The 26,143-nt window shown below is 51.8% G+C and overlaps 1 long non-coding RNA gene across 1 annotated transcript in view; it reads left to right on the top strand.

Annotated features, from left to right (window-relative positions):
• The window catches only part of LOC308061821, a 29,979-nt gene that overhangs the window by 3,753 nt on the left and 83 nt on the right, over window positions 1-26,143 (top strand). Inside the window, exon 2 of the long non-coding RNA XR_013927367.1 lies at window positions 73-26,040. This is a non-coding gene — a long non-coding RNA (uncharacterized lncRNA). The remainder of the gene's footprint in view (window positions 1-72; window positions 26,041-26,143) is intronic.

The following is a 26,143-nucleotide window of genomic DNA, read 5'->3' as shown; positions in this document are numbered from 1 at the left end:
CCTCTGAAACGCCTGAGGTTTTCTGTGTTTTTCTCTTTTACAAACCTGCCTTCTGTTTTTCCTCCTTTACAGGTCAGGTAGAGGTTACAGGTTTTCTCCTCATTTATGAGGGTAAGAAATGTGCATTTTATTTCAAATGCTTGTTGCAAAAATCCCAGGACCTGGAGCCTGGGATTATCACGAAGCTCTGCTTGACTGTCAGACTTGGCAGGGCTGGTGGGTCTGGTGTATCCCTGGGAATGCCCAGGGTGAGGATGCATGGCCAGGTGGGTTGGTGATAAAATCTGACATAATGAGGATGGGTGAAGCTGGAAGGCACCTCTGGAGACGGTCTGATCCAACCGCCTGCTCCAAGCCAGAGCAGCCAGAGGTGGTTGCTCAGGGCTGTGTCCACTTGGGGTTTGATTATCTCTGAGGATGAGACTCCACAACCATCTGCACCACCTGCTCCAGCGTCTGACCACTCTTACAGTAAAAAAAAATAATAAAATCCAATAACTGTCTTCTGTTTAAAGGGAGTTTCCTGTCTTTCAGCTCATGGCTCTTGCCTCTTGTCCATTTACCGGGCACCACCGAGAAGAGTCTGGCTCCAATCACTTTAAGCTAGCCTGGCTGAAATTAAGATGAAACATTTGTTTGTAGGGAAAATAAAAGTTATTTTTGTTCCTTTGAAATTATTTACAACTTGAAGCAAAGTTTGAAGTGAAAAAAAAAAGAAAAGAGTATTTTGGGGATGAAAATCTGCAGGCTTTGTTTAAGATATGCTTGAAATTAAATGCTTTAACTTTTTATTACACTGTGACATTCTCCATTTGAAATTTGCCTGCCTTTAATTAGAAAAGTGGGGGACCGCAAGTGCCTTCAAACATGCATTTGAAAACAGAGAAACATTTTATTTTGGGGAGAACAAGATGTTTTAATTGTCTCCACTTAAGGAAAAAAAAAGTGTTTTGCTGAGAAAAATAGGAAGGTTTCATTCTGGGTTGACCTAAAGAGAAAAAATGTTCCACTTTCTAAATTTTTAATTTTATCTTTAAATGATAAACCAGGTATTTGCACAGGTCTAAGCTTCACCTGTAGGAATCCAAGAAGAGAGGCTGGGGAAGGAGGGGCAGCGTTGGGATCTGGTAGGTCTTTGAAATGGGGGTTGGATGGAAGTCGTTCCTGTTGAAAGACAGTGGTTGATGTAAATCTGAATTCTCCTTCGCTCGGCACGGGGAGCGCTGGGATGTGTGTTGGGCAGCTCGGTCTCGCTGTGGGCACGGTCACGCTCCGCCTGATGCTGTCGAGCTCCGCTCAGTCTTGGCAGAGCTGGAGGCTGTGGCACAAATGTGGAAACCCCTACGCGCTCTCCTGGCAGAGTCTGCCAGCTCCTCTTGGGAGGTTCATCTTCTCCAGCTGAGGTTTTCATAAGGCGACTGCTGCAGTTCCCAGTGCGGGGGTGGCAGCGCTGAAAGTCGTCACCAGCGAAAGTGCCGGCTCGGGCCCCAGTGTGGGGTAAGCTGGGTGCTGCGCTGTACCCCCCGCTGTGCCTCCCGCATCTCTGCCCATCCCTGTAGCATCAGGCCCTTTGCCTCAGGTGTGGGGGGATCAGGTACTGCTGAGGGTTTGGTCCAAAGGGGTGGGACCTCTGGAGGACCAGAGGGTGCTGGGTGCAGGCTCTGCAGCAGCGGGAGCCTCTGCTTCTCCTCGCTGCTGCCTCCTGCGTGCTGTTTTGCAGAGGGTATTGGTGCTGCTACATGCTCTTGCAAAGCCCAGATCTGCTCGAAATCCAGAGGCATGAGTGAGCATGAATCCCAGGAGCTCCTGAGGGCATGAGAGCAGTTTGGAGAAGGCAGAATCCATTTAAGTGGGCACCAGCTGCACTGGTAAAGTTATGCATCTCCCAGGAGACAAGGGAGGTAAGCGCCCAAATATTTCTGGAAACCAAAGGCATCATGATTCCCAACTGAGCCCACACTGGCAGCACCTTTCCTCCTCTCCTATGAAGCTGTTGTCTTGGCCAACGTTGCTGGGGCCAACCTGGGGTACGGGGGGGATTTGTGCTGCTGGGTCCCACCGGGGCAGGGGACACACACAGGGGGGCGAGCGGGGAGGCTGGCTCCTCCCTGGCTGCAGGTTCCCCATGGAAGGCAGCGCCTTGTAGCGGAGCTCAGCCAGGGCTGTGTGGGATGGGGTAGCGCACGTCTGCTCCGAGGAGGCTGCCAGGTTATGGGGCCCTCAGGACTTGGCTGGAAGGAGCCCCTGCGTGGGCAGAGGCGGCTGTCAGGAATGCGTGGCCCCAACCCAACGTCGCAGGGTTTGCTTACGGGCCCCCTTGCTCTGCGTGGGTCTCGAACCTCTCCAGAGAGGCTCAGGGAGGCGAATCCAGCAGAGCCAAGGCTGGGCTCCTCGGAGAGGTGGAGAGAGTTGCACGAGATATTTGTGGTGTAGCATGGAGAGGCCTGACGGAGAGGCTGGCACTTTCCTACGCAAATCCTGGTCTATTTAAGGCATTTAATGAGGAGACGGTGCTTTTCTTTCTCAGGAGGTGGTTTGCATGGCTAAGCCATGAAGGCAAGCATCCTGTGGTTGCTTGCTGACCTGGTGGTTGGTCCTGGGTGGGTGGTGTGTGGTTCTTGCACAGGAGCCGAGAGCCTGGCTGCTGGACCAGCCATCCCTGATGGAGAGGCACCTGCAGCTCCTGCCCCATGCAGGAGCAGAGCCCAAAGCACGCCAGGCTGCTCCCTGTGCTTGGGCTGCACTTCCTTGCAAGCCTGCCCGTGGCAAGGGAAACAGCATGCGTGTCTGCGCCTCGGCGCCTGAGCCATCCCTGGTGTCCCTGGGGACGGAGACGCTTGTTAGTCCTGTATAAACACTTGTCACCTTAGACTGGGCTTTGTGAGACAAGTTCATTTGCGATGGGGATGGAGCCTGAGAAAGGGAGACCTTGACTGACAGGTTGGGTTAAACTCCCTGACAGGCTGAGGGCTTGTGGCTGCATCCCAAGGGACTCTTCAGGGCAGCAGCCCCTGGCCTAGCCCCCTCCCCAGGCTCTGCAGCTGGGCAAAGCCTCGCTGGCTGCAGTGCCCACCTCCTGCGGGCACCCCTCTCCCACCTCCTGCGCCAGAGAAGTAAGTCTTGGGGTGGAAAAGAGATGCTGGAGAGGGAGGGCAGCGGGCGGGGGTTTCCTCAGTCCCCACCCCACATCTGAAGCCTTAGATCAAGCCCATGGACAAAAGCATCTGGGAGAGATTATGGCCCCGACCTGGGGGCTGGTGTTTATGCCAAATGAAATGGCTCGTGATAAGAGGGCATCACATGGCCTGACCTGCTCTGCAGGGCCTGTTTACATCTCATAAACAGGAAAATTTCACCCACACCCTCCTCCCTGGTGATTAGCAGCAAATCATCCCTCCTCTGATTGCCTGTTTGACTTCCCTGGGTACAAAAACAGGCAGAAAGGCATAAACAGTGCTGTCCAGTGACCTGCCTTTTTGGTTTTTTTTCCCTTTTTTCCCTGAACTGGGGCTGGCCATGGCTTGGGGAGTGGATTGTTTAGTGTCGAGGTAGCCATGGTGAAAAGCATCCTGGTCCTTGGCTGCATTCACACCTGCTTGGCCGGGTGGGACTTTCTTTGTTCAAGTGCAGCAGGATGCGGATTTTGGAAGTTCCTTGTTTTTTTAGCTTCTCCAGGATGACTCTTGTGGTCTTTGTTCATTTCCTAGTGCCTGGCTGGAGAGGGAGGCAGCATCTGATGGTCTGGGCAGCTGCTCAAAGGTTACGTGGTCTGAAGAACAGAGGATGTGATGCTGTCTGACCTCACCGACAGGCAGGAGAGTCCTCTCGAGCTGGAGGGAGCAATGTCAACAGACAGCACTGGATCTTGCCCCGTGACCTTGTTGTCAAAGGAGCCTGTGGATACTAAAAAGTTTATATGGGTTTGAGAGGAGACTGGGCAATTGCATGTAGGAGAAATTGCTGAGGGGTTACTAAGTACAGCTGGCTCAAGAGTTCCTTTCAGTTGGAAACAGCTGGAGACAGGGAGAGGACTTGGAGTAGTATCCTATACGTTTGCCTTGTTCTTACATGTCTCCGGGCATCCTCTTATGGTCGCTGTTAAAGGGAAGCTACGAGGGAAACTGAGCCCGTGGCCCGACCTGGTGGGGTGGTCCCTGTGAGGACCCTGACTCTTGTTTTTCATTTTCTGCTGCTTTGGCACCAGCTGCCTCTCCAGGGAGCTGATGCTGGACTCCGCTGCTGGCTGAGCTGTGGACCAGTGAGGCTGTTTTTCAGACCTGCTCTATAGATGGAAAGGAAGCCCAAGCTGTTTCCATCTCCGCACTGAACGAGAAGGGAAGAAGGGCCTGATCCTGCTCAGGCGCAGGTGTGGGGGAAGGGAGATGGATGGCTGAGACTGACCCTTTCTCCATCCCACCTGCTTCCTCTTCCCAGCTCAGCCCCTTGTCATTAATTTCTCTCCAAACCTTCCCTTGCACTCATCCTCTGACCTCCCCTCTCCCTACTGTGCCCTTGCTCTTCTGCTTCTCCCCTTCCCTTGGTCCCTGCACCCTCCTCCCCTGCTCTCACCCTCCGTATGAAACAGCTCCCAGCCTGCCAGCAAGCTTACAGAAAACCGTCTCTACGGTTTGCCAGCTCATGGAGTGTCAAGGAAGGGAAATGGAAGCAAACAAGCAAATGGGCCATGAAAACCAACATCAGTCAAGAATGCAGCTCTCTGTAGCTGGCCATGGGCTAACACCTACAGTGAGACAGCCAGGAAGGTTTTTCTCCTCTGCTTTAAAATATAAGGTTGTGGATTCTTTTTAGTGGTGGTTTTTTTTTTTTTTTATTGTTCTGCATGAAGTTCCACTTTCCACAGTCAGAACTGCTTAGCAGCAGAGGGGTGTCATGGGTCAGCAGCAGAGAAAACAGATCTCTCTCATGCTTTGTGGGGAGGACGGAAGATAATTCAAACGGATTGACTGGTGGGTTTCATGCAGAGGTTTATAATCTGCTTAGAAATATCCCCCACCCCAAGGAAGCCGCACGTGATGGGTTGGCAGGGTGAGCTCTGTGGCACGTTGGCTGCAGAGGAAGGCTTCGCACCTGCCCGCCTCTCGGCTCCGTTTCGAAGCAGGTGAGCTTTCCATCACCAGACGTCTCGCAACAAAGCGGGCTGGGGCAGACGTGGTCTGTCTTTTCATCTTGATGTAGTTTATCAGTGCCAGCCAGGCCCCCCCGGGGTCTGTATGGGTTAGTGGTGAGATAAACACCACAGTGCCTCGGCTTGGGCGTCTCACTGGGAGGTTTAGCTGGACATAAAAGCACAGCCTGTTCCACCATGGAGGAGGTGTGAAGACCTCACAGAAACCTGCTCAGTTGTGTTGATGGGTCCTGCCTTGGGACCTCACTTTGCTGCAGCTCTGTATCGAGCCACATTTAGCAGGGCTTGTCCTGGTACCCAGCGTCACAGCCACCGAGGAGCTGCCTTCTCGTTTCAGGTTGCATTTGATTGTGGGCCAACTCCTTCCCCCACGCAGGGGAGAAAGAACATTGTGCCAACATTTCTTCTTAGCTTCACTGACTTTTGTCCCTGCCTGGAAAGGAACCGATGGGAATGAAGGCATTTGGATAGGGGGTACTAGGGAATTCACCCTGGCTGGAGTCACAGGGGCATGGCCTTTTCCCAACCCTCCCAGGACAGTGGCTTTGGAGAAGTCATTGATGCTGTGTATTTTTTGGAGGCTTGAGATCAGGACAGTGTGGCTTGGTCGACTACCATGGGAGGGGGATCAGCCAGTGCATTGGAGAGGAGCTGGAATGGGGGAGGCTGTGGGTGTTTCCCAGGTCTGTGCTTGGATTTTTGATCCTGATGAGGAGCGGCTGATGATGTGAACTACTTGCAACCACGTGGTGCAAAGTGAATGCTTTCCCTTAAAAAGATGCTTAAACTATTGATTTTAGACAGAGCCCATACAGAAGGTGGTTTGCTCTTGTGTTTTATTGTCTAGTAATAAACATTTATTATTGCTGCTACTCACAAGTGAGTGCCTCAGCACAGCAAGTCTTCAAGTGGTGACAGGAGCATGATAAATTTTGCTACCAGTTCGTGCCCTGATCGGTGGAGGACATTCCTTGCTTTGGGATTCCCAGGCTGTTGACAGCTGACATCTAGGTACAGGCTGCCCCAGTGAAACACCCTGTGACCTTGACATTGATGTGTGAAGGGTTAATAAGGGCTTTGCTCTGCCTCCTTGTTCACATCTGCTGATTAATTCCAGCCAGGTGTCTATGGTTCAGGTCTTAAAACAACAATTGCTGAAGTGTCTGGGAACACTTAGTTAGGCTTCACTCTGCAATTCCAAGTATGGATAAATATTTGCACCTCTGTGGCTGTAAGACACCTTTGAGATATGAAGGCAATTACTGTAGGAGTTCTTTACAAGAGAAAAAGACTGATTTCCTGGGGAGCAGCGGTGGTTCAGAGGCAGACAGGACTTGTGGGTTCTTTTTGCACCTCTCTCTGGGTGGTCTTGGGGAAAAGGTCACGGGGCAGCCGGTTTTGGGTGCTGGAAGGGTTGTCGTCCTACAGCCCCTCTCGGGGAATTCAAACATGCTCCCACCGATTTTTGGCTTTACAGTTTCTGGGCCATGGTTGCTCCCAGTGATCCATTTTACATGGGAGAATGAGGAGGAGAAATGCAGGATGCAGAAGCATGTGCAAAGCCCCTTCCTTGAGCTACCCTGAGGAAAGACCCTGTATGGCTCAGCGATCCTGGAAAATATGTTTCATTTTGGTGAGTTCCTATTTCCACCTCGGTGTAGTTTAATAGCCATAGTGTTCTGCCGCTTCCCATTAACAAAGCCAATCGTTTTCAGCTGTGTCTTTGGGGGGACACAGCCCCATGACTCTGGGTTTCTGGCTTCCAGCAGAGTGCCATCCTGGATGTGTGCAGGGGTGGCAGAAAATGATGGTGGCTTTGTGGTGAGGGCAATTCGGCTTACCTGGGCCTCTCTGCGTGCCTAGACTCCAAGGAGTGTTCTTCCAAATGTGTTTATCGTGGCCCTGCTGATGCAGCTCTGATCCTTTCCTTTTCTTTTTTTTTTTTTTTTTTTACTTTTTTCTGGGTTTGGATCTGAAAATTGTATGGGAGATTTGTGGACCTAAGCCGCAACTCACTGGCCAGTGTTGCATGTAACCCTCCTGAGCTGGCGTGTGGCAAAGTAAAACTTGCCCCAGGTGTTGTCATTGACTCGATCCAGAGACTTGTATGGGCTACAGGATCCCGATCGTTTGGCCAAACAAACGGCCTCTCAAGAGAGCTCTTCCCTCCGGTGTGTGATGAAGCCGCTTTGTACCTTGCTCTCTGTACCGCTGGGGAGTCTGTGGTGTATTAAAACTATTGTAATAATTTCACAGGCGTTTCCACATTCAAGTGATCATAATAATGCCCATAAAGTACGCCCCAGTGTGAAGTTTTTATGAATTATTTGACTTAAAGTGAGAGGAGGGGAGGCGGCAAGAAAGAAGAAAAGACCTGGGCTGAGTTAATAGCTCTGGAAGAACCATAAATTTAGAGGAATCATATTGCAGTGGGTTATTCTGTGCGCGCAGTAAAAGGAACATTTATGGCTTTGGTGCGTAGATTTGGGTTGTATAGTTTTGAAGCAAAGACCTCTGAAATAACTTATAACTTTTCTCCTTTCATTTTAATGCCTTGAAAAGAAACACCGGACACTTTGGTGTTGTGCACGAAGGCAAGTGAGGAACGAGGTGGGAGCACAGTGAATTCGGCACCTTGTCCTTGACTGCGGGGCTGAGGCAGGTGAGGAGGGTGAGAAGAAGGATGCTTGGGGGCCCTGAGGGAGATGCTCAGCCCTGGGCTGCCTTCCTCTGAGCCCGCGTTGGGGTTTGGTAGCCACATGTCTCCTATTCGCTGCTGTGGCAATAAATATACGTGATCCCAAATCCCTTGTTAGTAATCATCTTGTCTGGAGGCGTTTCTGGATGCTGTTCACACGCTGCAATAAGGCAGACGGCTGTGAGATTTGTCTTCCCTCATTTCCCAACCTGAAGGTGATGCTTTTATAGGGAAATGAAGGGAAGGGAGCCAGGGGGTACCCAAGAAGCAGGCGTCCCAGCCACACAGCAGGGTTAGTGCCAGGCCTGTGTTTACCCTGGAGCGGAAAGAAGGCAGGTTCTGCCCTTACAAACTGGGAGGAAAGCTTTACCACGTGCTATGTTAAAGGTTGGGCTCAATGTCCTTAAAGGTCTTTTCCAACCTAGATGACTCCACGATTCCAAGATCCCTAGATGGTGTTTGCAAGTGATGGGGAAGCATTTACACCTCTGATCACCTCCTGCCTGAGGGATGGGTTGGGCAAGCAGAGCTGATTTAGGATGTGGCGCTCTGGGATGCCACAGGCACTCCTTGGTGCTGGATGTCAGAGATGACCTGCTCCGGTGCATCCTGCCCACTGCTGCACCTTCCCTGAGTCCCTGGAGCCAGGGTGGGCTGGAGCTGCCAGGAAAGACGTCTGATTCAAGCAGCAGGAATGCAGACACTATTGCTCCCTGGTTTTTGGGTTTTTTTTTCACTCCTTTGCTACATAGATCAAGCGGAGCAACCTGAAGCAAAGCCCTGGCTCGTAAATCCTCAGTGTTGCCAGGACCCGGAGGGTTTTCTTCCCTCTGTCAAACTGAGTAATCAAATCCCCTCAAACACGTTTTTAATTGGGTAACTGAAGGCTGTAATGTTCCCTCTGGGACATCTGCAGTGTGCTTGCACAGGCAGCAGGGAGACGCTGGCTCCCATTCCCTGGTGCGAGTGACGCCAAGCAGCAGCCAGGGCTTCTCCAGCCTGGAAGCACTTAGGGCTCCGGGTGGCTGCTGGAGCCGTGGCACCCACATGGGAGCAATTTGGGAGATGCCTGGAAGTGCTGCAGCCCTGGCTGTGCTCCCCCCGGGCTGGAGCCGGCGGGGCAGCCATGGGGTGGGGGGTGCTGCCTGCCTCCCCCTTAAATCATCGCAGGTGGGGAGCGAGAGATGGCTGAACGGTGCTGAGATTGTGCTAGAAATTGCGGGGCTTCCAACGAGGCTGCTCGATTACCTGGGCACGGAGGCACGTCTGTCTTTGCTTTGCACTTCTGGGTTGCCCAGGCTATGGATTCAAAGGGAAGGGCACACAACGTGGATATTCCCTTGTTGCATCCTGGCTCCCCCTGCCCAGCCAGCCCCTTCCCTGCTCTGCTCCCCTCAGCAGCTTCTTAGCTGGGGCAGAGCCAGGTCCCACCAGGACCTTCCACCAGGGGATGGTGGAAGAGACACATGGTGTGTGGAGAGAGGGAGGAGATGCTCTTGTCTTGGTCTCCAGCAGATGAAGGTTGCTGAGAGCCCTGCAGCACTTGGTTCCTATCTCGGCCAAGATGGTTATCATTAATTGTACTAACTCTAGCCATTCCTGACATCCACAGAAATGTCTAATCCTGTTTTGGAGCAACCTACGTTCTTGGCCTCTCTACATCCCGCTTTCACTGGGAATTTTCCCCTTCAGACAACTGGGCTGTGTTAGAAACGTGTGTTACTGTCACAAGCCAACAGGGAGGTTCTGCTGGGTACGGGATGCTGCAATGGGAGCCCATGGTGGGGGTTCTGAGGCCTTTTGGGTCTTGGTGCTGACACTGCTGGCTGGAGGTGAACCTGACTTCCCCAGGGCGCTGCCCTGGCTTCTCAGCCACCAGTTGAGATGGTGTGTCCTGTCCTTCTGTAGATGTTGGCCCTCCAGGTAGGGGTAAAATGGTGCTGGATTTGGAGGTAGAGGTTACATCACTGACTTAGGTCATTGGGAGAAATGGAGAGATGGGTAAAGAGGTGGATGTGGTTTGGATGGGAAGGCTGTTCCCCCTTCATGGGCTGCTTTGTTGTCATGTTGGGAAAATGGCATTGAGACCTGAGGATGTTCCCATCCCTGGGTTTCCCCGGTTCCCTGCTAAGAGCCAGAGGGTGCTGCAAAGCAGTGCCAACAGCAGTTCTTGTCTGCAAGGCTGACATCTCCAGTCTGTCTGTAAGGGGACAGAAAGCAACCCTAACCTTACCAAAATTAATAGGCTGGGAGAGAAGATCCTTGTCCATTCCCATTTCACTAATAGGAAATATTGAAGTGCTGAAAACCCCCCACTATGGCTGTTTCGTGTGCAGGAGCTGCGGGTTCCCATGCAAGCCTGTGAGGTTTTCTCACTGACTCCTGATGGATTTCCCTGCTGGGAGGCAGAAAAATCTTAACTGAAACACCTCAGTTCCTGAGAGGCTGGAATATGGGTGTTGGCTTGGGATTGTTTTCCACGGCAAGGTGTTTTTCCATGGGCAATGTGCATTTTCCAAAGTGTTTCTGGTGCAGTCAGGATGCAAAGGAGAGTAAATCGAAGGGCAGTTGATAACTAGAGGGTCATTTTCTGATGGACACTGGCTGGGATCAGATCTGTAATGAGCCCTTGGCTGTTTTTGGAGAGGCGCTGAACCCAGCGCTCCCTGCTCAGTCCCTCGGCTCGGGAGCCTGGATGGAAAGTTCACTTCTCAGACCTGTAAATTTAAACAGCTCAGGAGGCAGCTGGGGTCTAATCCAAAACAGTAGGATGGCGTGAAATATCCTCCCAGAGGGCTTTCCTGCTGTGCTGGATGCAGATCTGAGGCATTTTGCACGGGGCAGGCTGCCGGCAGTGGATGGGGCGCCAGGATCCCGCATTTTGGGGGATCAGGGGGTTGTTCGTAGGGCCCTGCTCAGGTGGCGAGTGGTTCCCTTCTGCAGCTGCCCTGCAGGACGCCGGGCACCAGCGGGGCTCAGGGCTCCTCGCATCCCTGGGAGCCTTGTTTGCTGCTCACCGGCACCATGAGCCTGGAGAAGGATGTGCTGCCTGGATTGGATTTGGGGAGGGGATGTGACAAGATAATTGGGAAAATGCCATTTGCTCCCCGTGGTTTCATTGTGTCCCTTTGGTACACTTGCTTCCAGGTCTCCGAGCAAGCGAGGCACCGAGGTTGGCACGCATCCTGCACTGTGCTGGGGCCAGCCTGAGGAAGGGGGGACGTTAATGCAAAACCCATCCACTGCACCAAGAGCACACAAATCCCCTGCAGGCTGGATTAATGGCTCTTTCCTTTTTATCCTTGAAGTGAAGAGTTACACCCCCTGCGTTTGTTCCAGAGCAGCATCCTGGTTCAGACCCTCTCCCTGTGGGAGCCCCATGCAGTAGCACTGGTGTACCCTGGAAACACCATGATGGGATAGAGCTGTGAAATGGCAGATGTCACCGTGCATTGGTGGCACACGAGGATGTTGCTCCCCAGGGGCTGCGAAGAGCTGTTTGGGCAGAGAAACGCAGGTCAAACAAGCCAAAAGCCTACGGCACCCCCGGAGTACTCGGTATGCCCCGGCATGTGGGGCTGGTTCCTGCTCCCCTTTGGACTCAATGCTGCCAGGGGACCTCGGGGGGCTCCCTGTGGGAGTCCCAGCCAGGATTTTATCCCTGCCTATGGATTTTGGGAGCTTTGAGGGGTGAAGCAGGGCTTGCGTTTCAGGGGAGCGGGGAACCAGTGGGAATGGGGCTCCTGGGCACATCCCTGTGGTAGGTAGGTGGGTACTGACAGGAGCTGTTTCCCAGTAGCATAACTATATATTCTCTTAACTAGTGTGTTTATCCTCTGACCTGGCCTCCCAGAGACCTTCTCTCTCGAGGTTTTGAAGGACCTTGTGGTGATGTGTGGCCAGTGGTAGAGACAGATGGGATTTGGTAGAATTAACCTGTTGTCCAAGCCCTTGGCTGAACCATGACCTTGAGAGCAGGCTACCAGGGCCTGCTGGCATGCAGGACTGGAGCCGGAAGGTGTCCGTGAGAGCAGGGACAGATGATGGCAATGGGAATCAAGTTAGGTTACGAACCAGATCATTTTTAAATCCTTGTTGGGATCTGGTGCCAAGGAACAGATTAAACCTTGCACATATTCAGTGGATTTCTGATAAAGCAAAGCTAGACCCCCTGTGGCTGTGATCCTACATGGCTTCATTAATGAGAGGAACCAAAATTAACACTGAGCAAGGAGATTTTTCATTGCTGCTGTTGGATAAAGTTCAGCTTGGAGGACTTTTTAACCTTAAAACAGACGTCTTCAGGTCTGGGCTAAATTATGCCTCCACAGGCTGTCATTATATCATAAAAGGAGCAGGTAATTTTAACATTTTTGAACAATTGCCCAGATTAAGTTTGCTAAAGAAGAAACCTCTGTGAGTGTTCATGGACGCATAGAGGAAACCAGGACTGGAATGCTTTGATTTATGAGTGGGGCTGGGGATGCCCGGGAATTGAGCAGGTCCTTGGACAGCTTACACAGGAGAGCAGGAGGCTTGAAAGACCTGCTTGAAATGCTTTGTGGTCTGAAGGATTTCACTGCTGTACTGATTCATCTCCGATTATCAAACAGAGCACGAATTCCTTCCTGATGACACGCGGGTGAGTGTGTTACCGGAGAAGCCAGCTGATGAATTCAGGGTGAGAGGGATATGGCAGAGGGTCCTTTGGTCTTTTGGGGAGGACTGAGCGCCTCTGGTTGCTGCTCTGACTCACGGAGGCTTCTGCAGCCTGCAGAGCTTGTGATGCTCTTTCATGCTCGCTGGAGATGTAGCCGCTGAACCAGAAGGCATTTTTAAGCTGTAAAACAGCATCCTTGTCCATGGGCTGGTGACGCATTTTGCAAAATAGCCACATTCCCCAAACTGGAAGAGAAAACCCCCAAACCAGCCCCAAATAACAGCACATTGTGAAGACAGGGCTGTTTGTAACTATTCGCTCTTCAACATTTTCAAAGGGGGGTGGGGAATGGAAAAGGAGACATTATGTGCTGTCTTCTGCTCCAACTTACCCACATTTTTGTCCCCCAGTAAAACCTGACTCCCTGAGGGCCTGAGCCGGCACAGCCCATGCCCAGCAGCAGCGGGTGCCAGCAGAAGCATCTTGGCCCTGTTTTGGGAGTGCACACGGCAGCGGAGGTTGTGCAGGATCAGTCCTGGGATGGTGCTGGGACCTCGCTCTGCTGCCGCTGACGTCAGGCGGGAGCGCCCGGGGAGCTGGCTGGAGCAGAGTTAGAAACACCCTTTGCTGGTGTGAATTAGGTTAGAATACGGTCCCAGGAGGAAGGGGGAATTCATTAAAAAGCCACCACATGTGGCGTGAGGTTATAACTGATTTTGAGCGAGTGCAGCTGACAATCTGAAAATATATTTTCCCCTCCAAAAAGTTTTTATTCTTTCAGCTCTGCCTTGCTGCAGCCTTCAAACACTACAGATGTATGTGCAGGCGATGGTCTGGCGTTGGCATGAGCTTTCCCCAGTAGGGGTACAGAGCAGACCAAGGCACTATCGATGATAGTAAGCTATTTGAAGAAAGATGCTGCTTTTCCATTGCTCAGGTCTTCACACTCATTCCTGCTCAGTGAGAAAGAAGGGGGCATTTTCCAGCTTTTGCAGTAATGATTTCTTTTCCTTCTAGTTTTATGCTGATCTGTTGTGGATTTATTGAGGAATAGCCCAAGCAAAAAGCACCCCAGCTCTTGGCAGGCAACGTAAATTCAGCTCCTGGAGCTGCAGGAACCCCCTTTGGGGATGCTCCTCAGATGCAGATGGACAGGTAAGCCCTCGCAGTTTAACGTCATATTGCTAAATTTAACACCGTGCATGTCCTTGACCCGTCTGAGCAACGGGGTTTAGTGTAACCCTGCTCTGAGCTCAGGAAAGCCACAGCCTTTACGCTTGCTTAGCTGGGGCGAAGGAGCCTGTCTTGCCCTGGTGATGTTTGTGGGTGCCTGAGCACCGACCCAGCACTGAGTTACTCATTGCTTTAATCCCTGCAAAGCCAGGTGACACAACTGCATCAAAACTGCTTTAGATCTGGGTGACAGTGTCACCCCTGCAAAGATTTTTTTGAGCTTGGGTACTACTGCGCAGCCCTTTCCAAAGGGAGAGCCCAGCTTGGAGCACAAGATCCTTCCCCGAGCATCCTGGAGAGCTGTGTCCTAAACCTGCTCCGCTCTCCCATCCCTTCTGCCCTCCTTTCCAGGTGCCCTCCTCCCTCCCCGGGATGAAAAACACGCTTTCGTGGTGGCTGTTGGCTTCCATTGTTTTAAGGGTTATAAAATGCTTCCACTGAAATCCAAATGGGAGGGAGGACACCAAACCAACCCAAACAAACCCATTGCAATGCCTCCTTTCCCCCGCTTGTGCTGGGGAAGGACTCCCCAGCAGGATGGGCTCCCCTTGCTGTGATTTAGGACCCGTCTCCCTGGGAAGCTCTCTTTGAGCCAAGCAAGAGCACAGATCCTGCACTCCCATTGTTATTCTGCAAAACAGCTGCTAATTTCTGCTTAATCCCTTTCCAAACAGATAGGCTTAAATCAGAAAAGCTTGGTTTTACGCCAGTCCATGCAAGAAGCTGTCCTGAATCATCTCCCCGGGCAGACGGACTCTTGTGGGGCTTGTAAAATACTTGAGCACCTTCTTGGCAGAGTCGCAGTGAATAAGAGTCTTGAGTAAAAAAAATTGGCCTGGCCTCCTGGGGAAGGGGTGGCTTCTGGCCCAGCTCCTTCCCAGAAGTGCTGCGGCAGCCTGGGGGAAAAGGACTTGCAGCTGAATTGGGGGTAAGAAAAAAATCCTCAATATTTAGATTGATGAAGTAAGGGAAGAATGCTTCTGTGAAGAGAATGGCCCCAAAGGGTGTTTCTGTGCACTGGGAAATTACATGCATGTGTTCCCACTGCTGGTCGAGGTGTCCAGTGCCTGGAAGCAGCCTGGGCTCTCCTCTGAACAGGAAAGAGCAGCCAAGACGAGATGGGGATGGACTGCTGCAAGGCAGCATGGCCTCTTGGAGCTGATGGAGGAGGAGAGCATCCTAAACATGTCAGTGCTGGCTTGGGTGGCTGCCAGTGCAGGGCTGGGAGAAGGAGGGCTGGTGAGCTGCCGGCATCGCAGGCAGGATTTCAGGCATGAGGTCTGGGGAAGCGCACAGGTACTCGTGCAACCGGCACATGTGTGTACACCACGGGCAGCACACATGTGCCTCAAACACAGCTGCCAACGCACACCTGCCTGTATGCCCACAACGCAGCCACAGCTCATCCCTGCTTGGTCCCACTTGTGTTTTCTTCCCCTTCCCTTTGCATGGCTGCACCTCATGGATGTGACCGTGTGTTTTGACTGGGCTGGGAGCAGCCCCAGTCCTGCCAAGCCCCTGCCTCTGGTCCAGCCTTTGGAGGGAAGCTGGAGGGTCCGGCAGGGGAAAATTTGGAGGGAATGGGACTGGTAGGCATTTCTGGTGGTGGGAGTGTTGGCTGGAGGAGGGGAACCACGGGTAGGTCTCTTCTTGCTTCCAGCTCCGGCAGCATCTGAGCATCACTGGTGCTGGGCTGCCATGGGAGGGCAGAGGGTCGTGGTACACCCCTGCCACGAGGGTCATCCAGCCCCAGGAACTGGTGTTGCCCTTCAGCAATCCCTCTTCCACAGTCCTGCCGTCCCCCTCTAGCCCTGTGCCATGGTCCTACGGGCACATGGGAAGTGCTGGGGCATCTGCAGGAATCCTCACCGTCTTCCTCCAACCAGTGCTGGGTTTTCAAGCTAATGGAAAGGAAATAACAGCAGGAGCTGGGGCCAAATGCTGTGGTGTGCAAAGCCCTCTGCCCTGGCTGGAAACTCCTGCCTTTTGCCCTCAATCCATCTGTGATTATTTCTTTTTATTCTGTACAAAAGCAGCTCCCAAATGAGCCTGTAAAGCAGTGGCAGCCACTCTGGAGAATGCCAAAAGCATCTGAAACATCAGTAGTGTGTGTGCACAGAGCTAGAATAATCCTTCCTGCAAATCCTTGGTGGCATGGGAAGCTTGGTGGGCAGCTAGCAGGGCTGCAGAGCGTCCCCCATGGGGCACCTCACCCCATGCCGCCCACCCCGGGGAGGGTGATAAACTGTCACGCTGGCAAATGGCTTGGTGGTCCAGCTCAGGAAGTGCAGGAGGATGCTGGTGTCAGCTGTAGAGCAGGGAGGCTCCTGCCAGAGCTCCCCAGGGCTAACCCGGGGCTGCCTTTGCCTGGCAAACACTTGACACCGCACAGAGGGGATGCTGGTGCATCCAGGATGTTTCCATAACTCAGACCCAACACAGGCACCAAAAATAAGATAAGACAAAAATAATTCCAAATAAAGCTTGCCTCTTAAAAGCAATAAATAACCTTGAGCAGATGCTGGCTTGCTTTTAATCCAATTATCTATCAGCAGGCCTACGCACTGCTGGGAGGAAAAGCACACCAACCCCATCTCGCTGGGAAAGGGGGCTTCAGCTTCTTCCAGTTTTGGGGCTCCCACCGGGCCCCCAAACCAGCAGAGCTCTCCAGAAATGTGACATCCATGTGTGGCACAGGTGAGCTCTCTGCGCAAGGGACACACTGCAGCCTGAGGGCACTGCCTATCACCTGCCTTCTGCATTGCTCAAAGCGCTCGGAGGGTGAGATTTTGCTCTAAAATACAAGATCTTGGATCCCTCTTCCCCATGGCTGCCACAGCAGTGCCTTCGGGAGTTCTGTGGTGCAGCTTCACGGGGAAAAGCCTACAGCAGCCCAGCATGCTCATTTTACAGCCCCCTTCCCTGCCCAGATGATTGCAGAGCTTTGCATCCCAGTCAGGATGCAACTAATGGGACGCTCAGCTTTTGGGGTACCCCGAAGGCAGAGCCAGCTGGACCCTTTGTGCCCAACCAGGAGAAACCTCTGGGAAGGTGGCCGAGCAGAGCTGGCTTTGCTTTCCTTGGCCGCCCACCCCTGCAGACCTACAGTGAGAGGCTGGGATGGGCTCAGGTGGCAACTTCTCCAGCAGTTGGTGGCAACTTCTCCAGCAGTTAGTGGCCACTTTTGGGCCTCAGGTCTCAGCAGCCCTGGCTGGTGGTGAGAAAGCAGATGGAAGGCGAGCCATGTCCGCGCTCGCGGTGACGGCAGTACAAGTATTTCTGGAGGAGTGCCCTCACCAGAGTAAATCGTTGGCAACCATGTGCTAATTCTCTTTTCATAAACAAAGTGAAGGAGATAAAAGCAGCAGCCTCAGCTGCCTCCGCCTTCTCCCTCTAGCACAGCGCCTTGCGCCCTTGCACACCCAGTCCCGCATCTGGAGCTCATTGGGGGCAGCTGCTGGGAGGACAGGGATGGGAACCAGCTGAGCCTCCTTCCACGCTGCCGCCAGGTCCAAACATGGTCCTTGGGAGGGAGCGTGCAAACAGGGCCTCGCTTGGGCTGGGAAGTGTGGTTCAGATTGACAGTGGAAGCACTGAAAAGCCGGGTGGTTTCGCTCATCTGCAAGCAGAAAAGTGAGCTGGCCACCGTGTGCCTTGAACAGTCAAACCAGCTTCAGCTTCCCCCTTGACCATCCATCCTTCCCAACCAACAGCGTCCGGACACTGGGAAAATGTGCTGCCCTTGGAGCTTGCCTGTTCCCTGAATTTTGTCCCATCCCTGGCACAACCCTGAGCTGGGCAGCACAAGGAGGTTGTTTCCCTCGGGCTCTGCAAAGAGGGCAGCATCTTGGGAGCAGGGACCTTGAGCTTGAGCTTCAGGAAGTTGTAACTGGAAGGGCTGATTCGAACCCTTTTCTGCAGTTAAGGGTCATTGCAGATGAGTTTCTCAATGCAGAAAGTTTTTAGTGGGCTAAGGAGAAAAAAAAGACCCTACGTGGCCATGATGCAAATGTTTGCATTTTCCATTTGCAAGAGGAACATTTTCCATTTTGGGGTTGGAAGTGACTTCTGTTTAGAAACTTGAGGACAGCATAGTACAATGCAAAAATAAACAGCAGAACAGCCCAATTTGCTGCAGTGCAAAATGAAGCATTTTGAAATAAATGAAACTGAGCCCCCTGGTTGGCCCCAAACGAGATCTCAGGAAGTGGGATGGACACCTTGGCTGATCCTTGGCTCTACTGAAGCCTTCCCAGGGCATCTCCCAGTGGAGCCTGCTGCTGGTTTGGGGCAGGATTTTGGAGATTGAGCCCACAGTGCTCACCTGGAGTTACTCTGGACTTGTCAAGCCTGTAGAGAAATGATGTTTTAATCAATCCTGGATATAGCAGATGGCAGCTGTGAGCCGTCTCAGCATGGGAGTGTGCCTGTCCAGCCCCAGCTCACCAAATCGCTCCTGTTCCATTGGGGTTTGCTTTGTGCTTTCCTGACAAACCCTTGCCGGGGTGCTGGTTTTCATTAGCTGGAGGAGGGCGGTTCGCTGCCTTCTTGGCTCTTCCATGTCCGCCCCATCCTTAGGGAAGGCTCAAGGAATTAACTTGAGTCAAGCATGCTCGGGGAGCTCCAAAATGGTCCCCTCTGCAAGAGTCACATTCTGGAGTGCTGTGTCCTGTGTTGCTCTTTGCAATCTGAGACCTGTGGTCTTTGAACTGCACCTTTGTTTGTTTATCTAGATTTCTTCTGAAACCAGAGATGTGTTGCTAAGATGATCTTCATTATAATTATATTAGTTACATTTCCAGCTACTTGTCTATTATGTTTTGCCCTTCTAGACCCTTCCCTTGCTTTTTCTTGGAAAAAATAGATGCTGTGCATACAGGGGGTCACTGCCCAAGTCTGCTTTCTTCTGGCAACCAAACTGTGCATCTGGAGACCTGGACCAGCTGCAAGCAGCCGTCTCCGGGGTGCAGCTCAGCCTTTCCAAAGGATGCTTTGTGAGGGTGTGACCAGTGTCTGGTAAGACCCAGTCTTCCTCTTCTCGGTTTTGGGTCATTATCTCACACTTGGGGGACCATGACTTGTCTCTGCAGCCCCCAGGATGCGGGGGTCCTGCCCACACAGTGGCTGTATCTGAGCCACTGGGTGTGCAGGGGCTCGGGGAGCCGATGGGAGCTGTGCATGCTGCGGTGGAGGACATGGCAATTGCTGTTGGAGGTAACCTCTGCCTCACCCGCTCCCCCAACGAACCATGCACCCACCCATCAGCATGTATTAGGTACCTGCACCCACATTCAGACCTGAGCTTTGCCAAACCTAAAGGGAGCGACTGCATTTTTGCCTCCTGCTTCCCTGCTAAATGATTTCCACAGCCCTTGGTCATTTTTAAACTTTTTTTTTGGTGGAGACCCACAGCAGACAACTGACAAATCACCCTTAATCCACCTGAACTGCTAAATCTCTCAGTAATCCCTGCCCAGCACGGCTCCGACGCTGCTCCCCTACAACAGGCCTTCTTGGTACCATTAATCAGTGTCTTTGACTCCCGGGTGCCTCATGATACGTGTCTGTGCAGGGAAACCCTCTCATTTATAAAACTTGGGGACCTCCCACAGTTTCCCATTCCCTGTGACCCCGGCAAGGGGGTCAGTGCACAGAGTAAACTGGTTGAGAGTAAAGGTCTTAATATTTATATGGAAAGCCATTAGCAGGCAATATCTTATCTACCTTCTGTTTTGAAGTGGAGGCTTGGGGCGATGGCAGGGCTACAGGTAGCATCGGAGCTGCCTCCGAAATGCCCTGACATGCTCTGTTTTGCCATCCACACTCGTGGCTGGGTGGTATAGCACGTTCTTAATGTTGTGGGATGAGAGCAGTGGGTGCAGAAGGTTTTCAGAGAGGAAAAAAAAAAAAAAAAAAAGAGCTTAGATCTTCACCTGCTGAATTTTAAAGCCTGACAAAAGCTCCCAAATCTACCTTGATACCTCCTGGGAGGGTGTGTTTCAGCCAGCTGGTCCCTGTGAGGATGATGTCCTTCCAGGCCCAGCTGGAGGATGAAATGGTCTTTCCTGGTCTTAAAAAGTATAAACCTATGAAATAGCTGTTGTCTTGTGAGCTCCCCTGAGCTTTCCCCAGATGTTGAGCATAGCTTTGAACACAGAGGTGGTCAAATCTTGTTTTCTCCAGAGGAAACTGTGTTGGAGAGCCTCTGCGTTGGATGAAAAAAAAAAAAAGGCAGGGAAGAAGTGAAGATGAAAGTGAAGATATAGCAGTAGTGAGATTCCTGCAGGACTTTTTACATGGGAGGAGAGGTGGTGACACCCTGGGAAGGCAGGCACAGGGACACAGGGGAGCACAGGTATGTGGATGCTGGGTAAGCAAAATATCAAACTGCAATACTGTTGCAGACTGCATTTTTTTAGGAAATGTGGCAAACAGCAAACCAGAGCCAAATTAAAGAGAGAGGCAGTGGGATTCCAAATTTGCTCATGTTTTTTATTTTATTCATAACATCTTCGGCAAGAACCCTCTGCTCCCAGGCTGCTGTGCAGCTGTGGATGGAAGTTCATAGCACCCTTTTATTCGAGTCCGTATCCTCATACGATGCTGGGATTCCAGGTTGGCTGGGAATCGAGATGGAAGCATAGGAATAAAGAAGCTCATTGGAAGCAGTGAAGCTGTGGCAGTGGGCAGCCGGCTGACCTGCAGTCAGCAGATTTGTGGTAGCGTTCAGCACGTAGATCCTGGGCACTTTGGAGATGCTGGGTGTGGACGGAGGAGAGCGGTGCTGGAGCAGCTGTTGGGGCTCCATGAACCTTAACAAATTTCACAGCAGTTGTCACTTAGTTCAAAAGCCATCAGGGATATCCAGGCACAGGCTGGAAAAGTCTTCAGGGGCGGGGGGAAGTTGACCTCACCACCTAGTTCTGTGAGGCCGATCAAAGCGGATTCCTGGAGCCAAGATTATGGTTGCTCCCTCTTTCCTCTCCTCTCTCCAAGCCCGGCATGGGACGGGTTCATGTGAGATGGAAGAAATATTTCTAAACCAGAAATCTCACTGTTGGCAGCACTCAGATCGCAAGTGTGCTAGGAGTGATCGCTGTTCAAAATCGGGCCCTCCCTCACCCACCAGGGATGTTCCTACGTTCTTGTGTGGCTTTTTCACTGCTTAAGTGTCCAGGTCTGTCTGTGCGGACTGTTTGTACCGAGATGGATTTCGGAGGTGGTGTTAACTGTCTGCAGTTGCTGAAATCCTACCCTGACGCCATCACATGCTGATTACTAAATGCTGAGAAATGTAGGATCTTGGCTCTTGACCTGGGAAAGACACTTGATGGTTTCAAGGAATGGGCAGGACGAGGACAGCTCGGGGGGAGCAGCAGCACACCATGTGTTGGGCTGCTACTGAATCAGGGAAGGCAGCATAAATTGTCACAGGGAACACATTTTTTTGCTGAATTTACAGATACACTTGGGCATGCTGGAGACACATAGCATCTCTGATTCCCAAATAACTTGATTCCTCCCCAGAAGAATGCTGGAGCCCTTCAGTGCTGTGTGTGAATGTGGCCAGGGCAAGTGGGGACATTAGCACTGGCATCTTCCTGGCGTGGTTCAGCTCTGGGTGCAGCACAAGTAATTGCTGGTTGTTTGTTTTTGTTGTTTTTTTTTTTTTTTTTTTAACCTCTGGAAGGAAATATCACATTCTTGAGACTACAAACAGCTGACTACCTTCCTGCACCACTCCCTGCCGTTATCCTGGAGGCTGGAGCTGGTGGGGAGCAGCAGTGGGGCTGCCTGGCCTGGGATCCCCCAAGGAGTCAGACCCATGCCAAAAGGTAGTGTTGCCCTCTGGGAGGAGCTGCGGTCCCAGCGAATGTACAGGACTGGTGATACACTATAGATAGACCAAAACCATGGGGCAGTCCGGGGAGTGACAGTGGAAATGAGGTTTGGCCCACCCAGGGAGGCAGATGGCTCAGGGGGTGCAGGGTCTGGGGGACTGCTGGTGTTCAGGGCTGGTCACCAACCCCACGCTCCCATCCCAGTCTCCCTGCTGACATTGAAGGGCTCTGGATCAGGCATTGCTGAATTTGTTCTTGGTGACTGTATCTTCTGCTCTGCTCTTACTGGGCTGTGCCATGAGATGGGTTAGCCTAGAAGATCAGAGATGCCAGTGCTGGATGCCAACCAGGGTGCGTGGTTATACGAAGAGGTATAAATAACATGCTCGGCATCTTAGACCTGTTGCACATTTGGGGGTTGGGCCCTTCCTACCACCCTGATCCTCCTCCCTTAAGGAGGGAAACCCCATAAGAAATTTGGCAGGGTGAGAGCTGTTATTGACACCTTTCATGTCTGTGCAGACAAAAAGGCTGAGGGTAACGAGGCATCAACAGCTGTCATGTTTGGACAAGACCGACCCATCCTACCCACTGAAGCTCAGCTGCATGTTTACCACTGGGTCCGTGCTGGTATTTGCCTATTGATGGTCATCTCCCAAAACATCTTTGTTCCTGGAAAGCCTCAACAAAATGTTCTGCAAGAGATGAGCAGGGAGCTGTTGGAGACCGCAGCTGTGAGCGCTCTGGGCAGAGCATCCTGGTAAGTCTTCACAAAGGAATTCTTGATTCCTCCCACTGCTTTGCCCTGCTCTTACTCTTTGCAGTCTGCCCAAAGCAACTGGAGCAGGGAAATGTAGTGCTGTTCCCTTGTAGACTCCGCAGAAGTTTTTCAAAGGAATTGGAGGTACATAGAGACCTTTTCCCAGTTAATTTTAATGCAAACATAAAATGCCTTGATACTAAGCAGAGATATATTGCTGATGGGGCTGAGAGACATGTGCCCTGTCCCCTTAGAGTCTGTGGCTTTTCTTGGGACAAGGTATCTGGTTAGATAAATGTTTCCAAGAACTCACCCCTCAGCTCTAGCCCTGGACTATGCATTTTCCTCACATGCTGCATATGCAACGGGAAACTGCAGGGAGCCAGGGTACAGGTCCAAACACCATCCCATTATCATCTGTACTGCACAAACCTCGGCACAATTTTAGCCCGTGCCAAACAGCGCCCTTCAAACAGCACCTAGACATGGTCCAAGGAGAGCCCAAGGCAGAGACCATTCCCAGCAAAAAGCCTGGATGCAGCTGCAGTTGACCAGGAAGCAGCGGGGATGGGAGTCAAGCTGGGTCACTTGGCCTCAGGGACAAAACCCAGCCTCAGGCCCATTTATTTAGTAACGGAGATGAATCCAGTGTGTTTGCAAATCCATCGTTGTGGACTATCTGCATTTGGTGACCTCTTGGGAGGTAGGTGGTCTCAGCTGTCCACCTGCCGGCATCCCTGGGTGAGAGACGCTTGTCCCATTGGCACGGGGAGCTCAGCCCTTGCATTTCCCTGTGCTCAGCTGGGTGAGAGCTCAGCATCTGAAGCTCCGCTGCCACTTGCTGGGTCAGCAAGGGCAGTAACCAGGAAGCTTCTCCAAAACACAGCATTATTTGTCTTCAGATGTAGGGATTACTGAGACTATTCATCTTATAACAATAACTCTTCATGTCAACCAGGTTTGGTCCTGCCAAGTCTATTACCTGAACAGCCTCTTTGTTCTGCCTGTGATACAGTCTCCCTTCACCTTCTGGATGTCACGTGTGCCACTCGGAACAATTCTCAATCCACAGCTTTGTGACTGTTTTCCATGGCTTCCCCACACTTCCTCATTTGTTTCATTTACATTAATTACTCCTGCTGAGCTTAAGTTCCTTTCAGTCCTGGTTTTCAGGGGTACAAAGGTCTTGAATTTTCCATCTGCCTGAAGCCTTTTACCTGGTGCTCCAGGATCATTCCACTGAGAGCTTCCCGTGGTGCTGGGAAACTCAAATCTTCTTCCTCCTCTACAGCCTTGAGTAAAAAATTGCAGCTGGGGACATCTGGGCATGCAGTGTCTTCATTTGTGCTGCTGGTTGCAGAGCTCACGGACCCTCAGCAAGAAAGCCAGCTAACACCTGAACTTCATGGCTGCCTCTACCCTTGTAGGATGAGTCTGTTCTCCTGAGGCTGGGCTGAGCCCAGCATGGCTGGACCATGTTCACGCTAGAGGAATCTTTTTGCCACCAAGGAGTGGTCACATGCAGTCCATCTGTAGGGAATGGTTGCTTGCCCTGGTGACTCCCAAACCACACCTGGGTCACAGCTGGCACAGCACTAGCTGGATCATGCCAAAGCTGGGCCATTCCAAATTTCAGCCTTTAGGTGACTTAAATGCAGAACCTGTGCCCTTGTGTTGTTTAAGTTACTGGTATAGGTGTAGCCTACGCCATGGGGGAAAGGGTAAGAAGTCATGGTTTCTCAAGATTTTCTAGACAGAGCAGTATAGTGGCTGGTACCTTCTCAGGCGCGGGTGAGGAGCTGTGAGACCTCAGGCTGCCTGGTTCATCCAGGGTGAGAACACCATGAGTTATGGCCCCCATCCCTCATGCCATGGTGTATTTTTTGCTTTCACCTGTGCTGGAGTGTTCCCAGGTCTGCAGGAGGTATGTGGACACACTTCAGGTGACCCCCTAGCTCTGCCCCAGGAAACACACTCCTGCTGGTACAAGGTCTGGAAATGTAAAATCTTCCACACCTTATTGTCCATTTGCATTTCTCTTGCCCACCCAAAAGACCCCAAACCTGCGTGAAAACTCTGTGAATTTAATTCCAGACCAACAACCTGTATTTACAACTGAATATATTTAAGCCGGATAATAACACATAATGGCTTTTTATACCCCAGCCAAGTGCAGCCAAGCTTGAGGCAAGATCAATTCACTCTGGCCATGGCAAACAAACAACCTCTCCAAGTCCACAGACCGTGGTGTACAATGCCTATTCACCTGGGCTGGAGTCGTTCCAGAGCATGGTCTGCAGCGCTGGACACAGGAGGGATCCCCCAGTCTTGCCCAAGCGCTCCTCTGCCCTGAAGGGCATGGTGATTGCTGAAGTCACCTGTCTGAGATCCTGGAAAGCTGACAAGGAGATGTAGCCTGGCATGGGGATGGAGGTGGCTGTGCCATGTACCCCATTAGCTGGCAGCGGGGCTTGCAGACCCGATTCCTAAACCTCCTCTCCAGGCCAGCTTCACCCATCCTTCCCAAAGAGAGCTCTCCTTCTGCGACAGAAGGTGAAGAAAGCACATCACCAGCAAATCCTGCGGGTGGAGACCAGCAAAGGAAGCAGACCAGTGCATGTGCAGAGGTGTTTTTAACAGTAAGGTATGCTTTAACCACAAGCATTATTTGACAATTCCTTAATTTATCAGAGGAATCCATCCTGGCTTTATTACAGCTTTTATTATCGGTTGACGTGTTTCTGGTGGTAGCGACTGGCATACGCAGCTTAAGGCACCGAGGAACACCTGGAATGTGCTGCTGATCCCTCCCTGCTTCTGCACTCATCTTTTTTCTCCTCTTTTCCTGGTTGTGTCATCCACTTCGGTGCCCACCTTCATGGCAGACCTTTTCACCAGGACCAAGCCCAGAGGTGAGCTGCAACAGTCCTTTGCTTTTTTTAATAGTTATGGGAGGAGGAACTCAACTTGGGCTGCGAGAGAGAGGCACTGAGTACAGGAGGGACAGGGGTCTGCAGCCATCTGGTTTCACATCTGATTTCAGGGAGGCATTGCTTCCCTCTCTGTTTTCTTATCATGCCTGTTGCTGGTGTAGGTACTGCTGAGATACAAGATAAGAGGTGACAGCACCCACCAGCTTTTGCTGGAAATGATGTTGTTTTGGGGGATCTACCTGTAAGACTTTGTTTTGGGGGATCTTACAGCTACCTGTAAGACCACGGTGGAGTGCAGGCAGGTGCCCTATGGGTTTTGTTATCCTTAGGTCAGTGTTGGCATGCAATGAAGACTGTCTGGTTAGACAGCCCTGATTACTGCAAAAGCAGCGAGACCTGAGCTTTGGGACACAGGCAGCAGCCCCACACGCGTAGAGACCATAGAGGGTGGGTCTGTAGAAGTTATGGGGTGTTGCAGACCTGAAAGACCATGACTATCACCCAGTACAGAGGATGCTGGTGATAAAAACACTGGTGGTGGTGCTGTGACAGAGACCATCAGAAGCTGGAGGGGGGGTGGTCATACGGGTGCTAGCTGTGCTGAGGAGAATGCGGCTGCTGTTCACAGGGCACTGAAGCAAAAGACACAGTGACAAACAAGGCCATTTATTAGTACAGATAAGCTGTTTTGAAATGTTCAATGAGATCATCAACTGAAAGACAAAGAAACCCATATGGCACCTGCCTGCACTCCACCGTGGTCTTACAGGTAGCTGTAAGATCCCCCCAAACAAGGTCTTACAGGTAGCTGTAAGATCCCCCCCAAACAAGTCTTAGAGGTAGCTGTAAGATCCCCCCAAACAAGGTCTTAC

The sequence above is a fragment of the Falco punctatus genome (assembly GCF_963210335.1).
Source record: "Falco punctatus genome assembly, chromosome: 4".
NCBI classification, from domain to species: Eukaryota; Metazoa; Chordata; class Aves; order Falconiformes; family Falconidae; genus Falco; species Falco punctatus.
Note: the sequence above shows the minus strand (reverse complement) of the source record. Positions and strands in the feature narration are given on the sequence as shown.